General features: G+C 36.5%; 1 pseudogene; it reads right to left on the reverse strand.

The window, feature by feature from the left end:
• Nucleotides 1–2,701: 2,701 nt before the first annotated feature.
• On the reverse strand, nucleotides 2,702–3,922 carry Actr3-ps1 (actin related protein 3, pseudogene 1; annotated as a pseudogene).
• Between the last annotated feature and the right edge of the window lie 5,582 nt (nucleotides 3,923–9,504).

The raw sequence follows: 9,504 nt of genomic DNA on the forward strand, positions 1-9,504 counted from the left end.
GAGCAGAGATTGGGAAACGAGAGAGCATTTGAAATGTAAATAAATATAATTAATTTTTAAAAATTCTATGTTCTGCTTAATGGTGCTACCTAGAGCAATGTCACACAACAGCTCATAAGTTTGTTTTTCGAGAGTTTGGAGAAATAAAAAAAATGTGCATATGTTAATGCATCATACAGTCGATATGTGTACAGAATTCCAAGGGGCCTTAAATTCTGAAAAGGCTGATTCTGAGATTGAGCATTAATTAGATATATGCCTATCTTGAAATGCCTTTAGAGACCGAAGCTGATTACACTTCAATATGTGTATCCATTTACAATTCAACAATTTTTTAGACAATATGTTATAGAAAATCTTTCAAATATGTGTTACATTCCTATAGGTCAAGTAATTATATAGAGATCTAACTTTAAAGGAAGTGCTCAAAGAACAGAAGGGGAATATGGAATCTCCCAAAGATAGTATAGACAATGTTTTATTGACTTTAATTTTTTTAAATGCCTGTGAGACAGATAGCACAGCAGCTGAAAAGCACTAGATTTTAGAAAGGACTGCTGAACTAGATCAGCATAAATGTGTGATGAATGTGATATTCTCAGAATGGAAGAGAGGATATATATTGCATTAGGGAAGATAATATAGTCTCATTTCAACCAGAAAAGAAAAACTATGCATTCCTTCAAAATTAATGAAACCAAGATTTGATCAGGAGTGAACTTTTGACAATCTTGGCTACAGACATAGAGAAAGGAACCAGAAAGAAAAACAAAGCAGGTATCATGAATGCTGATCCCTTTACATGGGAATGGCTCTGAGACTGGCTAAGCCATGAATGTATCTGCATAGCCAATAAATTTTGTTGGCTACAGGACTTACTACATTCCATCCTTTCATATGTCATTAATGAAAAATTATATTTTAGTTTGGTTGAACACTCTAAACGAAGTTTGATGCCTTTCATGTGCTCAAACAAATAGCAGAGAACGATTTCTTTTGCTGATTGGTTATTAATTACTCTTGTAGTTAATCACTGAAAGATTTATTTTTCAGAGTTGAGCAGATAGCAAATAGATGAAAACAAGTATTTACCAAATTAGATACTCTTAATTAGATGACTCCCCCAAACCTCAGAGAGCCACAAAACAGGGCATTTAAAGATGATTAGCTATTAAAAGGGCTGTTTTTGTTTTGCTTTGTTCTGATTTTTCAATGAGACTTGTCAACTCTTGCCATTCTATTTCAAGAAAGATGATGAGATGAGCAATGCAGAAGGAAGAATCTCCATACAAGCTAAATTCAGAGCAAAAACAAAGGTCTTGTAGATAAAATGCTGTTTAAAATTGACAAACTGGACAAACAGGACACAAGGAAGTCACTGACAAGCTTTGCAAGTACAAGGTAGGTAATTCCTTCCTAATTCATGCATGGAAAACAAAAGTCTGCGATATATTGGGCAAGAAGGCTGAACATTGCTGCTGCAACATTATAGAGAAGTCTTGGATGATTGTCTAGCCAGCTGTCATTTCTACAGTTTTGGAAGCTTCTTGTTCTATATTTCCTGCCCACTCAAGCAATAGTATTTCCTTTTCTGGTCTCTAATGGTGTTGAAGATTAGATAGTTGTAATCTTTTAATTAAGCTTAAAGTTTTTTAAAGAAATTTATGCCTTTATTAGAATGGCGTTAGGCCTTAAATATTCCAATTTTGATGATCCATTATTGCTTTAATAAGACATAACTCTACAAAATTGCAATACTGGTCCAACAGTTTTGTCTTTATTTTAAAGCAAGAAACAATGTAAGTAACCACCAGAAGCAGGCATTGGTTAACCTAGGAGACTAGCTGCTTCTTCTTCTTCTTCTTCTTCTTCTTCTTCTTCTTCTTTTTCTTCTTCTTCTTCTTCTTCTTCTTCTTCTTCTTCTTCTTCTTCTTCTTCTTCTTCTTCTTTTCTTTTTCTTCTTCTTCTTCTTCTTCTTCTTCTTCTTCTTCTTCTTCTTCTTCTTCTTCTTCTTCTTCTTCTTCTTCTTCTTCTTCTCCTTCTCCTCCTCCTCCTTCTCCTCCTCCTCCTCTCCTCCTTCTTCTTCTTTTCTCCTTTTAAAAATTTGATTCTTTATTGTGTGTTGACTTTTTTATTGGATAGCTTTTTAATTACATTTTAAATATTATTTCACTTTCCAGTTTCCTAGCTTCTTACATCCAAGTGTTTTCAGAGAGAACCATTGGGCCAGAGAGGGGTGGAACAACTCGAGGAAACTGGGAACCAGAGTGTGTACCAAGTTCCATGAGGCTGCTTATTGAATTCATCTTTTCCTTGGTCACCTTATTTCCTTTCAATACTGCAGTTTTTCAATGACCTTTTTCCTCAAATTATAAAGAAGTATGAAACATAAACAAGTTCCAGCATTGCCCATTCAGCAGTGCCCCATTTGGCATTACAGAGCTCTCTCCACACCCACAGAGCCCAGCACACTGTGTAAGCCAATAATAGACAAAATATCAGGGCAAAGAAAGAAATTAAACCCATTTCTTTTTTGATACACATAAGATTAAAATATTCAACCTAAAGGAAAACAATAATTTTGGCTCTCTTCTACATCTGCATGTTGACACACTCACCAAACATTCCTGTATGATCATGTTTGTTTAAAAACCTCAGAACCATCAATTCAGACAAACCCCTCATCCCAATAAACAAAAAATCAACTGTAGGACATGACTCCAAGCACTGGATTGTGATGACAAATGCTATGTCTAACTTATTCACAATCCTTTTTGGTGTGGCATACTTGGTAGAACTCAGGTGTGGAACCAGCACTGACCCTCCAAAGCAGACTGCACACCATTGCATGTGTAATAATTTGTACATCAATATGCTTGGATTTCAACCTATTGCTCCTCAAGTTTAGCCTGGAATTTACAGTTCTCTTCAAATATCTTTGCAAACAATGTCCAAAGTCCCTGAACTTGGTTGAACCACCAAAGAGGACAATGTTCTTGTAGAAAGGATGCTGGACATGAACGGGGCAATTCTGAATGATTTCACCTACAACTTCTGAGAGAGGTTGTGTAACATCTAGATTCTCAATGGATGGAAAAAGATTTCAGGTCCCAGGAAATCGTTCGTAGCCAACATCAATAGAGAACTCTTTCTTTGTGATGTCATTGACTCCAGGGTATTGTTTGATCCAATTTGACCTACCTGTGTCATATTTGGTAAACTCTTACTAAATCTGGGCATACATAGCTGTAGCTTACCTTCACTGCTTCAAGGACTGTTCTGGAGGGATTTCTACTTCTCGGTCTCACAGTATAAAGTATGTTATATATTTTTCTGTGATTTGAATGTGTTTCATACAGCTGCCGAAAACATATCCTTCAGCCACAGGAATGACATAAGTTTATTGCTTATGACATAAGTTTATTACTTAGGAATGACACTGTTTATTACTGTACCAGTTAGTGTCTTGAGGTCCAGGATTCAGCTAAGGCAAGAATGACCTGCACAGCAATGTACAAGCCTGGAAAACTGAAGGACTCAAACACTATTTCAGCAGTATATTCCCTGCATTCTGAAGTATTCAGTGGCAATTCAATCCAAGGAAAGTAATGATCTGCAAGTTTTGTCCTTCAATATTTAAAAGTCATATGCTCCACAAACCTTTCCATCAAGTTCCAGTCTTCAACTCTACTATGAGTGATAGGCCACTTTGTTGCATATGTGGGCTTTTCTATTGCTTCATCACTAATAAAGAAGTCTAGACTATCCATGCCCTTCATCAGCGTCCTCTAGGATCACCCACTCGATCAGCTTGATCACCCACTTTTGCAGACTCTTTAATGGCAATATACCACGTCACAGTCCACCACACAGGCCTGCAGCCTTCCCACCATCTTCCTCCAATCCCATCACTGCCAGCCATTCTGTACTGGTAACAGGCCAAGGGTAGAATTGTGAGTTAGCTGACAGTCCTCAGACCTAAGGGAGCTGGGCAACACTCTGTCCTAAGGCAAGCTTAGGATTTTTTGGATTTAAGGAAGTCTTTTAAAGAGATATATTTTAGATCTAAGTAGATTTTTTGGTTGACAAATGCAAGTCTTGATAGAAAATAACTTATATACAGAACTCCAAAGTCAACAAGATGGATCACAAAATAGAATACTTTCTCTAAAGTTTCCAAAAACAATAGACTGGACATTGTGAATGTAATATTTACCTGATACATACCATAATTTTTATACTTGTTCTATTGTATATAGTTTATTAATATAAGAGAAAAATCCCTTTATTGCACTAAAATGGGAAGATGGGGTTTGATATTGTGCACTGTATATTCAGATGGTGATTTCTGTGCCATGAGGTCTAGTTACAGTCCAGACATGAACATCGTAATGAATATTGAAGAACCCCCTGTATCAATGTGGTGTAAGGAATGTACCCCAATTATCTATGGAGCCAATGACTAGGCAGAAGAGGTCTGTTGATTCATTCAGCAAGATTTAAGGACAATAACTGAGCAAATCTTCCTAATCTTCTATGTTATCTAGTTACTTCCTGGCTACACACACTGAATTACTTGTCTTTAGGCTTTCCTTGGCTCACATTGCTGTAGCTGTCTGTCCTCCTGGAGAATTCTCTTGGTTATGCCTCTTTATGCTCAACCTCATGGCAAGCACTTCTCCTCCTCCTCTTCCTCCTCCTCCACTTCCTCCTCCTCCCCTTCCTCCTCCTCCTTCCTCTTCCTCGTCCTCCTCCTCCTCCTTCTTTCTTCTTTATTTCTCCTTTCTTTCTCCTTTCCTTCTTTCCTTCTTTCCTTCTTTCTTTCTTTCTTTCTTTCTTTCTTTCTTTCTTTCTTTCTTTCTTTCTTTCCTTTTTGCTTCCTTTCTTTCTACTCCCTGGCTTTTCTCCCTAGGAGCCCTGGGAAGTTTTACCTTTTAAATAGCTAAAAAGGCCACACATCGAGAAATTGCATATAGCTTCATTCTTGGGTGACAGTTACTGTAAACCTTCTGATTTCCTCTGCTTTTCCATTATTTCCTTTCTTAGAAATGTTAGTCTTCCACCCTGCTATGTGAATGGAGTAAGTCACAGAAACTTCCCACTCTTCCCACTCTTCCAGTACCATGGCAAACACTGCTGCACTGCTAAGCTATATATGTGACAGGGTGTCTCAACAGAGACAACTCAGGGAACACTGGTGGTGTCTTATCTATAAGAAAGTATTAGATTGCATTTCTATGAAATAATTTCAAGATTTTCATAGAAAATAATGTTTTAAGATCCAAATACTACCAGAAAAAGGAGAGAAAAAGAGGGAGAGGGAGGGAGGGAGTGAGGGAAAGAGAAAGAGAGAGAGAGAGAGAGAGAGAGAGAGAGAGAGAGCAGAGAATTTCTAGCTATACTATCTCAGTTCAAATGCTCTAAAACACTACTTTTCAAATTTTAGTATGGATTCCATCATATCCTCTTTGATCTTTTCACTGGTCTTAAAGACAGAATAATGTCAATCTAAATTTCCTGGTTATAATCCACAAGGAACTAATTACCATGTAATATAGACAGGGCACATACCACATTAATTTCTATTTTGTCATTGTTAAGATAGAGATATAAGAGGCATCTGATATTTTGACTCAAAACTGTTAAATGATTTGAATTTCATAACAGAAGCTGCACGTTGCTGCCACTGACATGTGCACAAAAAGCATTTCCTAAATTGGTTATGATGTTCTCATATGTAAATGAAAGTAATGAGTCATACATTATAAATCTAAGGATAATTAAATCCCCATGATGTACCTAATAATTTCAACAAAACCTTAAATTCTATATAAAGTCAAAATATCAGCCTTGCACTGAGATCTTGGTTTATTTTGTTCTCCTTTATTTAAAAAATAATGAATCCATGAAAATAATACTGCACTTAAGTGCATATAATTGAGAAGTACACACAATTAAATGAGTAAATGCATCTACGGACCCAGAACAAAATTCCAAGTTAGGTTAAATCTTCACCACATGAGTCACTTTGCAAGGTAAAACTGATAAATTAATGCTTGGAATTAGAAGCCTTATATAATAAGCTGTTTGATGACTATATATATATATATATATATATATATATATATATAAACTCATTTTATTATTTTTATCAGGAAAATGAACATTCAAAAATTATGTTAAATGTCTGTCTTAAATGCTTCATTTCCTGTTCATGTTTTTTATTTTATCATCAAAATTCTCCACTGCAGTACATTTTCAAGTACTATATTCCAATATCAAAGACAATAAGTACATCAATAAACTGAAATAGAGCCACCCTGAAAAGCTATAGATTATTTTAAAAGAGTGCCTATTTTAGCATGACAATAATTTAAAAACCCTATCAAGAGATATATCAATAAATACCTGTTCTGAATATTACCCTAATCCCCATGCAGGAAAGAATGAAGTTTAAGATTATGAAGCAGCCAATAGGATACACACAAATCCTGATACTTTGGATTAATTATGGACAAAAGTAGAGTCTGACACAAAGTGCTGTTTATCTGGTCCCAGCGACTAAATTGCCTCCTGTACACTCAGTTTTCCTCTCAAGTGCAAAACTGGCCTATTAGTGAACCTTGCTACAGGACTCAAGGAAAACCTTTACTTATAACCTCTTCTGTTGTGTAGCCTTGTTTTCCTCAACTTTACTTTGAGCCAGATGTCCTCAGCATGTTTGTCTGTAATCTTCATGCTTAATTATCCTATTTATTCATAAACCCTTTAGAACTGAACTTCAAAGCTGTGCTTGCACAAAGCTACATTTACACAAATCACTAATGACTAAGCAATTACCAGTGATCAGTTTTGTTCTCTCAATTTTACTTCACATATTTCATTTTGAATTTTCCATGTCTTTTAAATGTAATGATCAAAATACTCCTTCTCCACTTGGCTTGCCAGTAGTTCATGGCTACTGTACATTCTTTGCTGCCATCTTTTAGCCTCCTGTGAAGGAGACATCTTAACTAATATCACTGTGCAGGTCATGTTCAGATGACCATATTTTTGAGATTTCATGTGAGAGAATCTTCCTTATATCAATAGCAAGAGCTCAGCACATGTGTAAATGATAGTAAAATTACTTAGTAGGCTGCATTAATACTTACATATGTATAAATGTATGTGTAGGTGGTGGTGATAGCCAGATAAATATAGATTTACGAATAATATGAGAAATCCCGTGTGTCGTGTGTGTGTGTGTGTGTGTGTGTGTGTGTGTGTGTGTGTGTGTGTGTGTGTGTGTGTTTGTGTGTGGTATAATTTAGAAAAGAACATGTGTCTAAGAGAGAGAGTGCACTGGGTGATCTAGAGGGAAAGACATGATGCAAATACAATATTTTTAGGACTATAATGACCCAGAATTAATGAAGAAGGTTAGATGAGTACTTCAACCAGGATACCTCACATGAGGACAGCAGGAATTGGCTTCCTACCTTCTCCCGACCTGGCTGGCTCCATAAAGTCACCTCTCCCATCATCAACTCTAGTAAGAATGTATTACCCTGACAGTGATCAGGCTACACTCCTTGTTTGACCTTATAAGGTCCCAACACAGACACCCAACAACCCATGTATATTCAGAGGAAGCATCTTCCAACACACCTGTCTTTGCCAATTGTACAAGACCACACATATCTTGCCCCAGAAACCTCCCCAGGGGCATAAATACCCTTTTCTCTTCTGCATCCCATTAAACTGAACCAGTTCTCCCCAGCTGTTCCTAAGTGTGTGTTCTTCTTTTCTAGCATACTCGCTGAAGACCAAGATCCTCTCTGTGTCCATCCATTGTTTTCTAAACTTCTCTCTGTACAGTCTGGCCAGATGCAAAATGGACCTGGATACTCTGAGAAAGAAGAAGGCCTGGGAAGCAAATATTGATACATGAAGAAAGGCCATCCAGTGACCGGTCTAACTTGAGATTCATACCCATGAGCAGGCACCAAAACTTGACAGTATTACTGATGCCATATTATGCTTACAGATGGGAGCCTAGCATGGCTGTTCTTTGAGTGGCTCTACTAGTTCTCTGAGAGGCTCCTGACTGAGGGAGATACAAATAATACTTAAAACCAACCATCGGGCTGAAGTCGGGGACTCTATGGAAGAGTTAAGGGAAGGATTGAAGAAACTGAAGGGGATGGCAATTCCACAGGAAGAACAACAGTATCAACTAACCTTGACTTCTCAGAGTTCCCAGAGACTAGGCCACCAACCACAGAGCATGCAAGGGATGGTCTGTGATTACATATGTAGCACAGGACTGCCTTGTCTTCCCTCAGTGGGAGAAGATCCACCTAATCCTATAGAAATTTGATGCCCAAGGGTAGGAAGATATGAGGGCAGGTTGTGATGGGGTAGGGGTCTGCATGAGTGAGATGGATGAATGTGGGAGCATCTCTCAAAGGCAAAGAAGGGAGAAGGGTTGAAGAACTCTGGGAGAGGGGAAATGGACAGCTGCAAAATTTAGAATGTAAATAAATAAAATAATTTAATAAAAAGTTTTTTAAAAGTCTCAAAAATAAAAATAAACAAAAATTTAAATGCCTTTTATTGGTGACAATAACCCTTTCTTCTGGGTTGTTTTCTTCTGTCTTATAATTAAAATGTGTGTGTGTGTGTGTGTGTGTGTGTGTGTGTGTGTGTGTTTCCTTGAAAGTATATGCCATTTGTTTATTAGGTATTTGTACATATAAGAAGATGACTTCAGATCATCTGGAACTCAAGTTTCAGGCATTGTGAGGCACCTGTGTGGGTAGGTAATATGAACTGAACTTAAATTCTATGGAAGAGAATCAAGATACCTTAACCACTGGGCAATATTTACATGCACACAAAGAAACCTTCCTAGTTATCCAGAGATAAATGTTTATTTAAGAATCTTACTTCAATACCCTAATAGTCATTTACTCAATGCAAGCAGTAAGTTTTCTTATAATAAGTGAGTGAGCATCATTTTACATACTAGGATAATTTGTTATTGGTCAAATGATTTTAAATAACAATTTAATTATTGGTTGTGAGCTACATATTGAACAATAATAAAATGTATCTTACTAAAATCTGCTTATAAGAAGTGATACTATTTAAATTTATGACCTTAATTAATGTTGCATGTAATATTATTTGGTTTTATATTTATAATAAAAAGCAAGATTAATTGAAATGAATATGTTAAAGTAGTCAAACTGTAAGAGAGTACCAATGATAGTTCATATAATATAACTCTTCTAAAGTTTAGCAACAAAATTAGCGCAATTGTGAGTAAATATATTTAACCAAATGAAATGCCTCTCAGCATGCAATTATACCTCTGAGTACTCAAGGGCCATATGCAGGAGTTTTCTAACTCTGTTGAGAATAAATTTTACTGCAGTAATATTGCCCAATTCTGAGAGTCTACTGTAGGGTAACATGCAATATCTTATGCATGAAACAATGTTCCAGTGTGTTTTGCAT

The sequence above is a fragment of the Rattus norvegicus genome, chromosome 2 (assembly GCF_021556685.1).
Source record: "Rattus norvegicus strain SHRSP/BbbUtx chromosome 2, alternate assembly SHRSP_T2T, whole genome shotgun sequence".
NCBI lineage: Eukaryota > Metazoa > Chordata > Mammalia > Rodentia > Muridae > Rattus > Rattus norvegicus.